This window comes from Pimephales promelas, chromosome 4, assembly GCF_988280905.1.
Source record: "Pimephales promelas chromosome 4, fPimPro1.hap1.1, whole genome shotgun sequence".
Taxonomy (NCBI): domain Eukaryota; kingdom Metazoa; phylum Chordata; class Actinopteri; order Cypriniformes; family Leuciscidae; genus Pimephales; species Pimephales promelas.
Genome location: NC_142772.1, coordinates 7,450,623 through 7,466,692, shown reverse-complemented (window position 1 = coordinate 7,466,692; position 16,070 = coordinate 7,450,623). Strand labels below are relative to the sequence as shown.

The 16,070-nt window shown below is 36.8% G+C and overlaps 1 long non-coding RNA gene across 2 annotated transcripts in view; it reads left to right on the top strand.

Annotated features, from left to right (window-relative positions):
• The window catches only part of LOC120472363 (uncharacterized), a 142,223-nt gene that overhangs the window by 82,530 nt on the left and 43,623 nt on the right, over positions 1–16,070 (top strand). The window contains exon 3 of one of the 2 annotated variants that reach the window (XR_005620955.2): positions 3,780–4,241. The exons of the other annotated variant lie outside the window; for it this stretch is intronic. This is a non-coding gene — a long non-coding RNA (uncharacterized LOC120472363). Of the gene's footprint in view, positions 1–3,779; positions 4,242–16,070 lie in introns of those variants that run through there. 2 annotated transcript variants of the gene reach the window in all.

Here is a 16,070-nt window from a genome sequence, read left to right as displayed (position 1 = left end):
AGGACCCTCGCATAAATGTAATTTCACTTGTACGTAGAAAACTTTATCAGAGTATGTCATGTTTACTTGTCATACAGGTGCTTCTGTGGCAAATGTGAGAAGATGGCTAACTTACAGAACAACAACATATATGCAGTTTTTAATACAATATCATTAGAAATATATATAAACGTGTGGTTACACACTATACAAACAAGGTTTAAATTATATTTAACCTACACAGACATCCTACGAAGACGACGACAACATCTTTAGACACATTTGTTGTTGAATTGGCTGACATCGACTGAAATGACTATTTGCTGAAAAACACTTACTGTTGCTAGAGGTGTCGTTGGATCGCGAACAGTAGAAGACCATCCACAGTTGAGAATTAACTTTGAAGCAAGACCTGCTTTCAATTGACCCATGTTCACAAAACAGTCAGAAAATGATTTGCTCAAACATATACTTATTTTTCTAATTTAAAAAAAATATATATATATTTTTAAATTTTTTCTTATTTTTTTTTTCAGAGCCACTTAACTTATTTTCAGTGGCTCTGATGTCGGAAATAAGTGAAAACTACTATGTATGCCATTATTACATCCCATCCCACAACAGAACACTTATGATTCTAGGAGACATTACCGGCTGTCGTTGAAACAATGGAGGATGCTGTACAGATCACAGAGGGCGGGGTCTATGCCACAAACACACTGTCAATCAAACCCCTTGCTCAATTCTACGTCACAAAGCGCTGAATCTTAGAACAGCTCGTTCTGAGACAGTGCATATGACTTATTGAGATTGTAAAAAAAACACTGGGTGGATTTTTATAGGGTGGTTTTGCTCACACACTGCCAACACACATTTATGTTCAAACACCATGTAAAAGTGAATTTTCCATAATAGGTGCCCTTTAAATGTAAGTGGCATCCTCAAGTGACGAGCTTCGTGCCAGAAGAGCTAACAGTGAGACGTGGGTCAGCTTCTTTAGCCTGGAGATGGTTTGTTTTTTAGAGCCAGTGCAGTATACAAAACTTATTACCAGTGTTGTTTGAAGTACATAATTTAATACTTGAGTAAAAGTACATCTTGTTCTACTTGCTGTAGAAAATACTTTAATGCTTTTTACTTTGGAAACTTTGGAAAAATGTAGGAGAGATTAGAGTATTATATTAATCTTTTAAATATAGAGGCATAAAAGTAATCAGTTCTCAAAAAATAAATAAATAAAATACAGATCTACTTAAGTTACTTACAGTTTACACTGGTGTTTACCAAAGAAGTGTTTTGTAATTTCAAAAGCATGTCTATTACTAATAGAGTACTGTTTGCTACTTACATATATTGTACTGAAAAAAGCACTGTTCTTGTATTACAATAAAGATTTAGTACTGTAACTTGGTTCATGTTTAAATCAATATGTATGTCTATCTTTATGTACTAGTAATTGGCTTTATGCACAGCTCCACTACTTCCTGAACTTCAGCCAGCTCCTTGTTTCCTTTCTGCCATTATTGGACAAACTGATTAATCCAGGTGTGTCTGACCTCAGTAGTCACCTCAGTGGATTAATCAAGTTTGTCCAATAATGGCGGAAACAAGGAGCTGGCTGACGTTCAGGAAGTGGTGCAGCTGTGCATAAAGCCAATTCTATACAATAATAGGTCAAATGCAGCAAGTCAAAAGACCAACTGGATCTTATTCGCCAGTTTGCACACATTTCTTTGAAAGATTGCAAAAATATCGTCTGAATATTGATATCGAGATATTGAAAAAAAATGAATTGTTGTTAATATCTATCACCACTAGCATAGCTGTGATAGGAAAATCAATGTTCCGAATGAGATATCCTAGTGATGAAGCACTGAGAGGCTTCCCCTTATTGCTCCAGAGTGATAAACCTTTTGAGTCCTCCAACACCCTCTGCCTGGAAATGCCAGAGCATCTGGTGCTCCAGCCTGAGAACCGGGCCCAGGCTGGGTCCAATATATGTGACCCAGCGGGGATATGTGCATTTCTTCCCCGGCTGCTTCTAAATGGAAGCCTGTGTCTTTCTCTTGGGCTAAGTCACCAAGTATTTATATGAAGTACAACCTTAGTCCATATATATACACATAACTCCTTTGGGGAAGAATGTGAGTTCCGCAGCGTTTTCCTTACTAACAGAAAGGGCATGCCTCATAATCTCACTGTATGTGTTATCATGGAACAACAGTGACAGATCTACTCTATGTAAGCCCTTTCCTATCATCCTTCCAGGCAAAAAGGGGCAAGAGGCGTGCACTGGATGGGGTTCAGCAGCTTTGGCCCTTTGGTAGGGATTCCTATTCGTCGGTCTCGAAGTGGCATTGACTAACCGCCTGAAGAGGAACGTCTCGGTTACATTTGGTAACACTTGTGGTAACCCTTGTCCCATGGCAAAAAATTTTAGTCTGGATTTTTTGGCCAGAGGCTAAAGATTACAGTCAGTAGTAGGGGCTGTCCCGCATTTTCTCAACCTGCACATAGAGGGCGGGATATCACTCACAGAATCAACACACAGTGTCAGCCATCTTTTTTGGAAGCTAAGCTAGCAGAGTCTTGTTCTGTAGAGAAAGCTGAGTAGTAGGGGTTACCATCCTCTTTTTCCAGGACATGTCCGGCTGTCGATGTCCAGGATTCAGCTTTTGCTTTCTGCAGGCACCATTCATTGTTTACATGCACACCTTGTGTTTCAGTCTAACTGAATACATTGCGATTCGTGAATCTGAATGTAGTGTTTACATGAATGCTAAACAAGTGATCAGTTGTTGTGCGTTTTAAGATTGCTAAGAAAATTCCCGCACCTCCGTGAGAGATACGAGATTGGTGCGTCTCACAGAAGTTACGCCACCGGCCTCGCACTGTTCTCCCGCGGCCCTCACTCATCCTACTCGCCACAGTAAACATGATGAATGACGACTGTAGAACGCAAAAGCCGAATCCCGGACATTTTGGGCGATCTCGAATCACGTTTTCGGGCAGACTCATCACGGAGACTCACTATTAGCCTAGACTTGTTGTTTAACTACTGCACTCTGTTACCAGTAGGCGTGGCATCTTAGGTCAGTGAAGCACGTGCATTCTGGGAGTTTTTGTCTTTCATCCACATAAGCCAAGAATAGATTTTCTGGCTTTTCTCAGTCTAGAAAGCTCCAAATTCAAAATTAATTTCACATTTCTTCTACATAAATGACCTATTTTAGATACACATTCATCTTTCCAGAGGTGAAGTATCCCTTTAAGAACATCTTATAAAATTTTGATTTTAGCATAGACAAGAGGGAAATGTTTGCTTGAGCTCAACTGTAATTTTTGAGCCACAAGCACCACCAAACAGAATTATAAAGACTGTTTGAACAGGTTTCCCGAACACTCCCCTGTCTGCTATTGATCAGATAACCCTCTCCCAAACACTCCATTGGTTGAGCTAATTTTGGCCAGGATTCTCAAACAAACAAGGCAATGTTTGATTGCGAAACAAATTATTAATCTTTAAAGTACTGAAATTCCTATATTTTTTGAAAACGTCTGTCTCATTTAACACTTTTCAAGGAAGAATATATATCAGCTGGGTGAGATGACTTGAGATTCAGCTAGGCTTCAGCAAAAACAGGCCATAATGTTCCACATAAATCACTCCGAAAGAAAGACCTATAAAAATGCTAAAAGGATAAAAGTTTAAGCTTGCCTTTCACAAAGAAGTGAAGTATCTCACAAAATCTGCTCTGATAAAGAGAATAGAACTGAGTGTAGTCTATCTGTTTCCTTAGCTGGGAAGTGGACATGACATGAGGTCCAGTCTGAAGCTGCCACAGATCTTCTGAGGGACAACGGGCTCGAGATGTCATTGCTACAGTGCAAAATCAGCTTGGAGTCAATGCCAAGGGAGGTAGATGAATGTAAATACAAACTGAAGGATTGTGTTAATCAGCCTGGATAAGGAAGTTTCCCATTAGCTTTCTCTGATGAACTCTATTTTAGTTCAGTTCTGTCACATCTACTGAGTGTTTTTTCTTTTTGTTAAAAATAAAAAAAAGAAACCGCCGATAGTATAGGGCCCTATGTTTTCTATGAAGACAAATTGCAGAATCCAGTCATTATAGTGGAATTTATAACGTGACTTTTCACAGAATTTAACACATTTTGGATGAATAAATCAAATGTAGGGCTGCACACCTAATCAAAACACTACATGGAGTGTCAGTGAATATTAAAGTGCAAAAATAAAGAGTGGCGTGGTTTCATCTGCTGTTTTCTTCCATGTTTCAATATTAACAAACCTGCCTGTTGTGCAGCACTTTGTTTGCCAAAAAATAAATGTAATTGTTGATTGATTCAAAGTGCTGATACGGCAATAATAAAGATTTTCAGAGAAATTGAAAAGTTTACAATGTTACATTTTAAATGTATAGCCTAGTTTTAAAGTAAAATAAAAAGAATAAAAAAAAAAATGTTTTTTTGATGCATTTAAAAAAAAACATTTCTTAACTTTTCTTAAAAAAAACAAGTTTAGCCACAGAGACAGTCAACATTGACAACATTATTTGTTAACCGTTAAAGTTCTATGAATGAATTTGATTAGACATGCTTTTGAATATTTAATTAAACTAATAAAATGCAATCCAAAGAAATAAACACTGAATTTGGGAGAAAAATTTGAGCCTTAAAAACGTTATACATTTTTAATATTTTAAATAATTTAAAAATGTTAAGATTTCAAATAATCATAGTTCACTTTTGAAAAAAACTTTTGCTGATAATTTACTCACCTCCATGTCATCCAAGATGTCCATGTCATTCTTTCTTCAGTCGAAAAGAAATTAAGGTTTTTGATGAAAACATACCAGGATTTTTCTCCATATAATGGACTTCAATGAGAATCAAACAGTTCAAGGTCCAAATGAGAGTTTCAATGCAGCTTCAAAAGGCTTTAAACGAACCCAGACGATAAATAAGGGTTTAATCCTGCGAAACGATCGGTCATTTAAAAAATAAATAAAAAAGTTTAAGTTTTAGAAGCACAAATGCTCGCCTTGCTCTGTTCTGTGATGAGCTTTCATGACTCTCCTGTTCAAACTCGTTCATCAAAATGAACAAATCTTTTTTTTTTTCGAGTCATGACTCGAATGGTCCTTGATAAGACCCTTATTCATCGCCTGGTGTCGTTTAAAGCCCTTTGAAGCTGCACCGACTCTCATTTGGACCTTGAACCGTTTGGTTCCCAAAGTCCATTGTAAGGAGAAAATCCTGGACTGTTTTCATCAAAAACTTTCTTTTCGACTGAAGAAAGAAAGACGTGGACATCTAGGATGACATGGGGGTAAATTATCAGCAAAAGTTTTTTTTTAAAAGTGAACTACTCCTTTAAGCATTTATTAATCTAATGTTAAACTGTATATATTTTATAATTTTAATTAATCATACATTCTACAATTATAGATGCCCTTCTTTTAATAATATTGTAATATTTTGTTAGTTCTTCTGTGTGAATAGAAGCTCATTGAGGCCACAAGAGCCTGGCACACTGAACAGAATTGTCAAGCATTGCATGCTCTCTTAGAGTCAAAAGGACCATTAACACAGCAGGGAGTTCGCTGTGGGAGTTAACACCCTCCCGCTGAGCGACACGGCACACCAACTTCCTCTTATTCTCCAATGACTGTACATAAAGCTTATGACTGAAATTCTGCTAACAAAATGGCTACCCTTACGAAAAAAGTAAGCTTCAAGTTCATTTTATGAAGCCTAATGTTCAATATATTTTTAAGTATGCATTATGTAGTATACTAATGTCAATATGTACTACTAGTAAACTTGTAAGTACAGATGGCATGACTTTTTTAGGTTGATCTGTATGTTTTTTGACAGTAAGTAATTTGCTCATTTTAGAGGTAAACGCTAGGAACGATAAACACAAATGTGTTTTCTTTCAATTTTGCCCAGTGTCATCTGTATAGTTTTTATCCATATTTTGAAGAACCTTTTATTTTTATATTATCAGTTTTACTTCACGAAAATAGATCCAAATTCCAAACAACTCGTTTGAGCGGTTTAGAGTCGACTCTTTCTTTTGAGATAAACTAACTTTATTTATAATGTACTTTCAGCTTTTAAACTTTGCAGTCGGTTTAATTTCACATACAACTACATCACACACTGCATGAAAGGTATTTTTTCAAAAATCCATAATAGGGGGACTTTAATAATAATGACCTTGATTTTACCATATTGTTTAGTTCCATTTAATTTATTTTCCACAATCAAGTAATTATTTTCACAAAAAGCACTCATAGTAACAGCTCAGTGTACCTTTTTAACCCTTTAACTTTCAAGCCAAGGAGCCAATGAAAAAATGTATTTTTCTTAAAATTATTATTATTGAACATTTAAAAATGACCTAAATAATACAACTCAACTGTACAGTTTAGATATCTGTTATGATAAATCTTGTTTTACATGTGTAGTAGGCTACTAATCTTTTTTGAATATAACTACATACCTAACATTGTTAGAAGGTCCTAGATTCCTTCCAAATTTTTAAGGGTTCAAATGAAATTATATTTATTCATAAGGGGTGTTAAACGAGTAATACTTTACCTTGGTATAATGTGGTCAATGTAATATCAGGCCATTTTCAATGTTTTTAATTCATATCATTTTGATAAATTTAGCTAATTTCAGTAAATTATATTTATTCAGCAATTAAAAGCATTTTACACAACAAGTATGCTGCAAGCTTTGTAAAATATCTTAATCTATCTCCCATTAATTATATATATTTTTAGTCATTTTACTTGAGATACTGAATGTATATCATGCAATAGATGCAATACAGACAGTGGCGTATGTTTGATTTTGAAATTGGTGGGGACGGGGACATCAATATATAAATATATTTAAGTTTTGATTGTAATTATTGCGAGAGATATATCCAATGCATTCTCATCCTAGGGCGTCATATAGTGACTCTTTTGACATTTTGTCTAAATCCAACGCACATGGCACCCTTTACCATCAATATAACACGTACAGAGCTTCGGTTATGGTAGGTTTAGGTCTGGGGTAGGGGTAGGGTTCTGCCCATATATTTCTGCGTCTTATATTGACACTTAAGGGTGTTGTGTCCATGTGCGTTGGATGTAGACGAAATGTCAAAAGCGTCAGTATATTACGCCTTGGGATGAGACCGGGCTAATATCAGTGTCATTGCATATTGGTGTAGAGACGTCCCTACTAAATTCTACGCCCCTGAATTCAGACATGCTTCTTCCGCCATGTTGGCATTTTCAGGTGACCTTGTGTTTCTTCCACGTCATTTATTAACCCTTTCCCAAGGCCTCATGGGATAGTAAAGTCTCCTTTGGATACATATTTTTTAGATACAAAATATTGTCATCCCAATCCAGGTACTTTTCAACCACCATTTTATGGATACTGTGAATTCAGACATACTACTCTCCTATAGCCTGCTGTTTTTTGGTGTTTTTTTTTTCTTTCTTTTTTTTTCTTCTTTTTACCTAATACATTGTAGGGAAGTGGGTATATTCAGATGTGGAGATCTGCTTGGTGCCATTCTGATATGTTACACACATTTTATTACCCAATCTAGAAATCACCTAAATTTTATTCCACAATTTATTAGTGTGGTATAGGATCTCCTTTTGCGACTGATACAGCATCAGTTCACCTTGAGAATTATAGAGAGACGGTGGCCAAAGAGATTTTGATCCATTCCTCTTGCAGAACAGCGACCAGGTTGAGTACGTGATACTAGTGGTGGAAAACGTTCCCTGACTTGCTCCTCCAAAACAGCCACTCTGTCACCAATCTTGCTGTGTATATTGATGTAACAATGTTTGGGTTCACATGGTCCTCCTGAATGGTTTGGTAATCCCAAGCGGCAACATTCTAATCTGAAAGATGAAGCCTATCGGAAGTGCGATAAACTGCAATACATCTCAAATCCGCTAGAGGCCGGTCCCAAAAGGGAGCAAATATCCATAGACGTCATGTTATAATGTCCGTTTTCACAGCATAAATGTTTACAGTTTGGTCCCATGGACTTTTATTGTAATCTTCAATATGTTCCGCGTGCCTGACAACTGTGAGGGGGTGAATTTTTTTTTTTTTAAGGGCGGTTAACTTTGATTGACAGCTGATAACGGGCTGCGCCGAGTGAATTTGACGTCTCGGCCATGATCTGACGCAACGCATCATACCACCTCTGTATCCTTTCTGAAACTTTTGTATTTTGTATTTTCCAAGATTTTCCAGTATGGCGCCGCCCATACCCCCCATAAACAGCTTGAAACCCGTTCTTCAGAGAGTCTATGAGTGATGTCACAGACGCTTTGTCCATACTTTTTACAGTCTATGGGTAATCCTTGGTAGTGACATGCCCATCTAGCAAGTCTTGGGCCTCTGATCCGCCCCCATGTTTAATACTTGGCACTCGAAAGTCTGGGGGGTAAGCCTTTTTGGGCATTCTCTACACCATAACTCCCACGGATGTGGGAAAGACAGTGATAATGCATTCAACAGAGAACAATACATGATTCACATTCTCCTCAACCCAAGATTTGCTCTGCTGGCACTATTGAAACCTGACATTTGGCATTGGCACATGTGACTAAAGGTTTGGCTATAGCAGCCTGGTCTTGAATATTAAAGGGATACTCCACTTTTTTTGGAAATAGGCTCATTTTACAACTCCCCCAGAGTTAAACAGTTGGGTTTTACCGTTTTCGAATCCATTCAGCCGATTTTCTGATATTTAGAAGAATTTCAGTAACCAGACAGTTTCTTCTAAATATCAGAAAATCGGCTGAATGGATTCGAAAACGGTAAAACCCAACTGTTTTACTCTGGGGGAGTTGTAAAATGAGCCTATTCATGAGCCTGGAGTATCCCTTTAAACCTGTGGGCTTACTGATGTTTCCATATTTCTATTGTTTACAACGGTTTGATTCCCAGCTTAAAGGCTATTTCCACCAGACATGAATATGTATTGAAAGTGGGTCATATATGGATCTAATTTGGGTCCTTCTTGGCTGATAAAAGGCAAAAAATGACTTTTTAGTGCTTGTGGATTGTAGACAACAATCCCCATAGTGCATTGCAATGCTCAGCTCCGCAGGCCACTCCCACTACTCCACCCATCAATGTAGACTAGAGTTGAGCTCCACTCAACACAACTGCCTGGAAATTATTTCGCAGAATGAAATCAGATAATGCGCGCTAATATAATATGATAGTTTAAGCCGGCGCCCGCGCCATCAGCCAATGGATTGGCGTGATTCTATGGGCTTCAGATGGCACACTTGACACGTAATTTTACACATGAAATGCAGCCAAACCTTGGAGCGTTTTGTCTTCGGCATCTTCATTAATCCACTCACTATCAGACCTTCCGGGAGTCTCCGCATATTGATAATGACTCCCTGATGCCCGCAAATTAGTTAAAATCTCCCGTAATCTAGAGCACCTCATGACACAGAGACTCAGGCACCGAAATTTTCGTTTTTATTCGGTCTGGTTATTACCGTTTACGTCGGAAACCGGTTCCCTATTGGCACCGCGTTTCGGTACCCAACCCTATCCATAATACACCCGTCTGCGTATTCAGTACCTTCGGCCATATTTTCAAAAAGTTTCTGCCGGTGAAATCAAACGCACTGGCACTGATCTGTGATAAGTCTGTTAGCGCATTAGGTCCAACCCCCTATGGGCGGGTTTGAAAGGGTGGGAACTAGTGCTTGTAGTCTTTACAGAAATCCCTCGTTTTAACTTCCTCCTACAATGACGTAAAATGACGAGTATTTCGTCATTGTAGGAGGAAGTGAAAACGGTAAATAGCGGATTTCTCTTTTCTCAGGGGAAAATGAGAGAGTGTTGCACGACCATTTAATAGTATGACTGGATTTCTAACAATGGAAATGTTAATGCAAATGGGTGGAGTGTCCCTTTAACTGATTTCTTGTTTGACCCTGTTATTTGATGATCAGCAACTTTGTTCTTTTGTGTGACCGACTGAAATGTGGAAACTGAAGCCGTCACCTGAAAAATAAAAAGTCCCATCCCTCCACACCAAGACTATAGAAGAGCTGTAGAAGATTTTAGATAGGCTACATAGTGAACTTAATTTATTAAACATGAGCAGAAGGATTTGAAAACCACTTACTTTTATTTTTAAAACCATATACTTTTGAAAAGTAAATTGTTGCGCCAATTCAATGGGGTAATTTGAAGTAATAATGATTTTATGAACAATTTCGAACAATTAATGAATTCTGCTTTTTCATAAAAAGGCTCTATGAATGTCTGAGACTGAGACACAGTAGGCTGTAGGTGGTCATTTGGCATACATTTGTATCTAGCGCCTTACAGCACACTTATCATGTGGACATTCCTATTTAACCAGGGGTTAAGTGTCTTGCTCCAGGGAACAATGGTTATAGCTCATTACTTGCTCCTTGTGGAGCTTCAACAGACAAACTTGGATTACTAGCCCTGAGCTTTGGTTACTATGACATACAATGCTGTTCTTTCTGTCAAATGTTCAGATATCGAATTGAATTTCACATCACTTTGATGTTATGGAAGTCCATAGGCCATGCCACAATTAGTTGTCATCAATCAAGCAGAAGTATTTTATTTACTCAAATAGCCTACATGAAAGATGTTTTTCCAATTTGTCTGAGAATGTCATCAACTGTGCTTAAGAATAAAGTGATTAATATGGAGATGTATTCGGCTCATGCAGAGCCCCTGGATTCACATAATATAAGAATGTGCTACACTGTTCCATGCAGTGCAAGACCACAGGCATTTAAAGGGGCTATTAATCTTCACTAGGTGCTCAACCTTGCACTGAATGTTGCATAAATAAGCCAACGCGAAGGTCAATATAAGACAAAAGTGGCTTGAAATCCTGCCCCAAATTCTGTTTAACACCTTTGTGACTTTCATTTGTTCAAATAGATGTGTTTACAACAATCAACTGGACAATAATCACATTACTTTAACATCAATACCTACCCAGGGAAGCATTAAAATACCTCAGCATTGAGCTTTAACAAGTAATTACAAGCATAATTTTAAAATGGATTAATGATACAAGACATTTCTTCAAAACCCTAAATAAAAATAATAATAATAATTGTAACAAGAGTCCCAAACATTAATGCTAATGGTAACCATTATGCATGTTTTATGTAGTTGTCTGCTAAGAATTTGGGTGTTCTGTTTGACAGTAGCCTTAAGTTTGATGAACAAATAATTGCTGTAGTTAAATATTGTTTGTATCATCTTCGATTATTGGTGAACGTAAAGCCCTTCCTGTCCTAAAAAATAAAAATACACCGTAATTGTATTTGCAACTCTCTCTATATTGGAATTTCTCATTCTTATCTCTCTTGTCTTTATTAGTCATTAGCATGATCTAGTGACCTTAACTTGCTGTCTTTTCCACAATTCAGAGTAAAATGCAGAGAGGACTCTGCATCTGCACAGTTGCACCTAATATAAAAAATATATACCAAATCTAAAAATAATACAATAGAACCAAATTTATAATTGGGTAAACATGTGAAAGCGATTTTACTTTCTCCCAGCAAATCAAAGGGTATAATCTTAAAATGTTCATGTCAGTGCAGTACTTTTACTCTCTGTACACTATCAAGACACTATTCCCACACATAATAGGCCCCACTTTGAAGTGTACTGAAAATGCATATTTAAACTACAGCAGTCTTTTGACCTTTACAGTAACTTGGAGCATGTTAGGAGGCATGCAATTGGGATATATTCATATAAGAGATATAATACCTGAAAATGATTCTTTAGAGGCTGCAGTTTCTCTGACATTTCCAGTAAGCTTGAAGGAATGTTTTCAATTTTCCATTATCAAATACTGAGGGGAAAATTTTGACAGGTAGCTCACAGTCTGTGAACTGACCATCTGATGAATATTGCAATAAATTGGCTGAATTTGGCAGTTTGAATAAGATTGTTTTGCTTTACAAAACTTTTGGGAGTGACATTACATCAGTCTGCCTGGAAACATTTATTGAGGAATTGGCTTGTTATAGTGAGTGCTTTTGCAAAAGAAATAATAGCTGGATTTATCAAAGTTTAAAAGGTTAAGGGCATAATTTGTTTTAGGTACATATAGTACTACATATTTGTTTTATTTTCTGAGCTACAATACCATTATCATTACACTACAAAGGCAGCATGATTTCTGAAGAATCATATGACACTGAGGACTGGACTTTGGATAGCAAAATGAAATGCTAAATTAATTTATGCTACATTTCAGTGTTAGATGCTATTGTATGGAGTTTTCTATCAAAAGCTACTATCAATGCTGTGCTTATAACACTATGGGAACATCTTTGTGTGACTGGCTGTAAAGCATGTGTGGCAAACACGCAAATAATCTCGGTTTTAAATAACCTCTGACGATCACGTCATTGGAATGCGTGCTCCACTTCAAACTCAACCTTCTTCTGGGAAGAGCGATCCTGCACGTCCTTGAGATCATGTGGCTTGCGTGTCGATCTGAAGTGTGTGTGTATATATATATATATATATATATATACGTATATATATACGTATATATATATATATATATATATTCTGTATGTGTATATATATATATATATATATATATATATATATAAAGAATCCACTCAAAGATCCACTGTAGTACAATTGTAAACGTTGTTTACATATATATATATATATATATATACACACACACATATATATACATATATATATATAAACAACGTTTCCAGTTGTACTACAGTGGATCTTTGAGGCCTAAAGATTATAAAATGTTTCCGCAAGCATACCCCATTGTTCTTGTTTTACTGTTTGACAGTTTAGATCTTAGGTAATTTCATCCAGTGAAATGATTCTTATTTTCTACCATTTGTATTGCTCGTAGATGCAATTTCTGACAATTAACTGGAAAATTACTGCAAAGTATTTTGCCTCTATGGTGTTGGCAGTCTCGTACAAGCTGTCATGCACTATGGTTTGTGCCCCATCCCTTGCACTAATTACCGAGTTTGGAGCGAGAGCTAACTTGATCGAATCCATTTAGCTTGGCATCTACAGGCCAAAATGGTTAATCATCCAGTGTCATCCTGCTAATGCCCCTGAGGTATACAAAAATATGAAACACTCAGGAGGGCTGAGCACACTCAATGCAGCACATCTGAAATGACTGTACTGCATCAATGAATAATACATCCACTGAGCTGTGCAATCCTAGGTATTATGGCCGAATAAAACAATGCAGTCCCCCATGTTTGCTGTCATCCTGCTAGAATAGTGAGCTCAGATGATTATTGGATATCAGGTTTTCAGGGATTACCCATAGCGTGTGTTTTGTCATGATGTTAAACATACACTTGACAACTTATTTCAGCCACTTAAAGTCCAACTCTATGCTGCTGTTTCTTAAAGGGATAGTTCAATTTGAAATTAATTTTTGGTATGTTTTAGCTTACCTCAAGGGCATCCAAGATGTAGGTGTCTTTGTTTCCACAGCATTTTCAATTTTGATATTGTTTGGTCAAACCGTTGTTGTCTGTCAGTTATATAATGCAGGTCTATGGAGCCCACCTCAAAAAGCATGCACAGAGAAGTCAAAATTAAAAATGATTTAATGACTTGTAAATGTAAGTACACATTGATGGCCTAAGACACAGTATTTATGTAGTTTTTACCTCTTGTTAACAGCCGTCGAACTGATCTGAATCAGATGTCCAACTGAACAGAACTGAACCGTCTCCAACGTGACGCCGGAAGTGATCGCGTGCGTATGTACGTCACGCATTGTTTACACTGAGATTTCGGAAGTTTTACCTTTCACTGAACACATTTAGATATACGGGAAAACGCAATGGAAGACGATTTCGATATGTCTAAATATGTATCAATAAATCCAATACGCTTACATCCAAGATTTATCCACTTGATGTCCATAATTTATCAATTTTCCGTCATTTTTGCTGCTTGCCATTTTGGATATCACTTGATACTTTGCGTGAGGTTGTCGACCAATGACAGGCGAATCTGTCGTCCATGTTGGTGTGCGTTATAATGCATGAACCAAGCTCTGATATTGTGGAGAGAAAGAGAGACGCACGGCAAAGTAGTTTTGAAGAGAGAGAGAGAGAGAAAGAGAGAGAGAGAGAGAGAGATGCACGGCAAAGTAGTTTTGAGGAGAGAGAGAGAGACGCACAGCAAAGTTGTTTTGAAGGATAAACCAAAAGATTGGCACCAGTGAATATCATGAGGCCAAAACTTTTTTTTTTTTGGAAAAATGTCAATAGTTTTGGTTCTGTAGAAGTTATCATGTTTATTCCTGTGTTACAGGACTCCAAAGACATGAACAAACTGTTTTCTAGAAGAAATTTGCTTAGCTTTTATTTGTGTGATTTCAATAAATATTTGAGTGATTCAATTTCCGTTTTACTTTTTTATTTGTCTTTATGGTCCCATAACTTGTTTTACATTCAGGTGACATCAATGCAACACAAATATGCTGAAAGTCTAATTTGTCTTGAAAAAAAGAGGCATGTCAATTGTCTGTGCACAATAGGGTTGATGTTTTACAAGTTTTTTTAATAAATAAAACCAGACGGAAACTTAATTGTAAAAATGCCCTTGGGTCTTTAGGGGTTAAATTTACATTATGGATTATAGTAGAACTGTCATTGTAGAGCATACCATTTTAGCCTTTTCAATGAAATCCAAATGACCAAAATATCAAAAAAGTAAACAAAGTGGAACTTATGTAAAAACAAAAAAAATATGTAGGCACACACAGATATCAAGTATCGACCTGTGAATCTCAACAATGGTGACACTTATAAAGTATGTTGCAGTGCATTCTGGGTGCCACCAATCTAAACTCATTCATGGCTCCCATCATGAATTGCTGCATGAATAAATATTGAGCTTATGTGATCTGATTGTCACCATTGCTGAGATTCATACGTTAATTCTTGATGTCTCTGTCTTGATTGTTTTTTTTATTATTATTATTGATTTAATCATTTGGATTTCATTGAAAAGGCTAAAAATGGTATGCTCTACAATTGTGCTGCTTAAAAGCTAAACTTAACTATATGAGACAACAAATAAATAAAGACTACAAATAAATCGTATCTACCTTAATTCTTTGAATGGTAGTTTCTGTGAAGTAAATGGTAATTACCTATGGATGTAAATGAATTCTATAGCAAAGTTTAAAACTTTTGTTGCTGAAACTGCATTGTCATTAATTACATTCTTTTGTTTTTGCTGACCTGTTTTTTTTTCGGGATAATTAGAGGCCTACTTGTAAAATGTATAGTTCTGATTGTCGCAGTCCAAATGGCAATTGTAAAATCAATTAAACTGGTTGGTCCCTTTTCAGGTCAATCAAATATCTCTTTCTGTCTAATGGGCAGAATACGATTAACTTTATCCACAAGTTTCCTACGCCCCATGAGGCCTTGCGTCAAAAGTGGGCGCGACTTCCGGTTGGAAGTAAACAAAGCGCGACTTGACATGCTTAACACTCGTTCATTCAACAGTTGACAGTCATTCAAGTTATAGCGATCCAAACTAGCTAACGATGTGGGAACACAACCTCAACGAAATTAAAAAGGGTGAAATAACAGTACCTTTACCCTCCGCAGTCGTTGATTGGGAGTATTATAATAACATTATTAATTATCAATACTCATCAAGGCATGGTGACAGACAGATGTGCGAGCTGACAAACAATTCAAGTAAAAAAATACACACTTAGTCACTGTGCTTTGGAGTTTATTCAAAATTATAAATGAATGTGCTGCTTGAATACATTACTGGCACATTTGGTATTCTGTCAACACAGGCTTTGATCCTGAGTTTAGGTGTAACATCAGTAGCGAACAGCCAATCTCATGCTGATAGAGTTTATAAAATATAAAGAATTAAAAAAAATGTACACAGGAAGATTCGTCGTCTTTTGGGAGGTGATGAAAACTAACGTTACAGTCGTTGGCAGGTTTAGA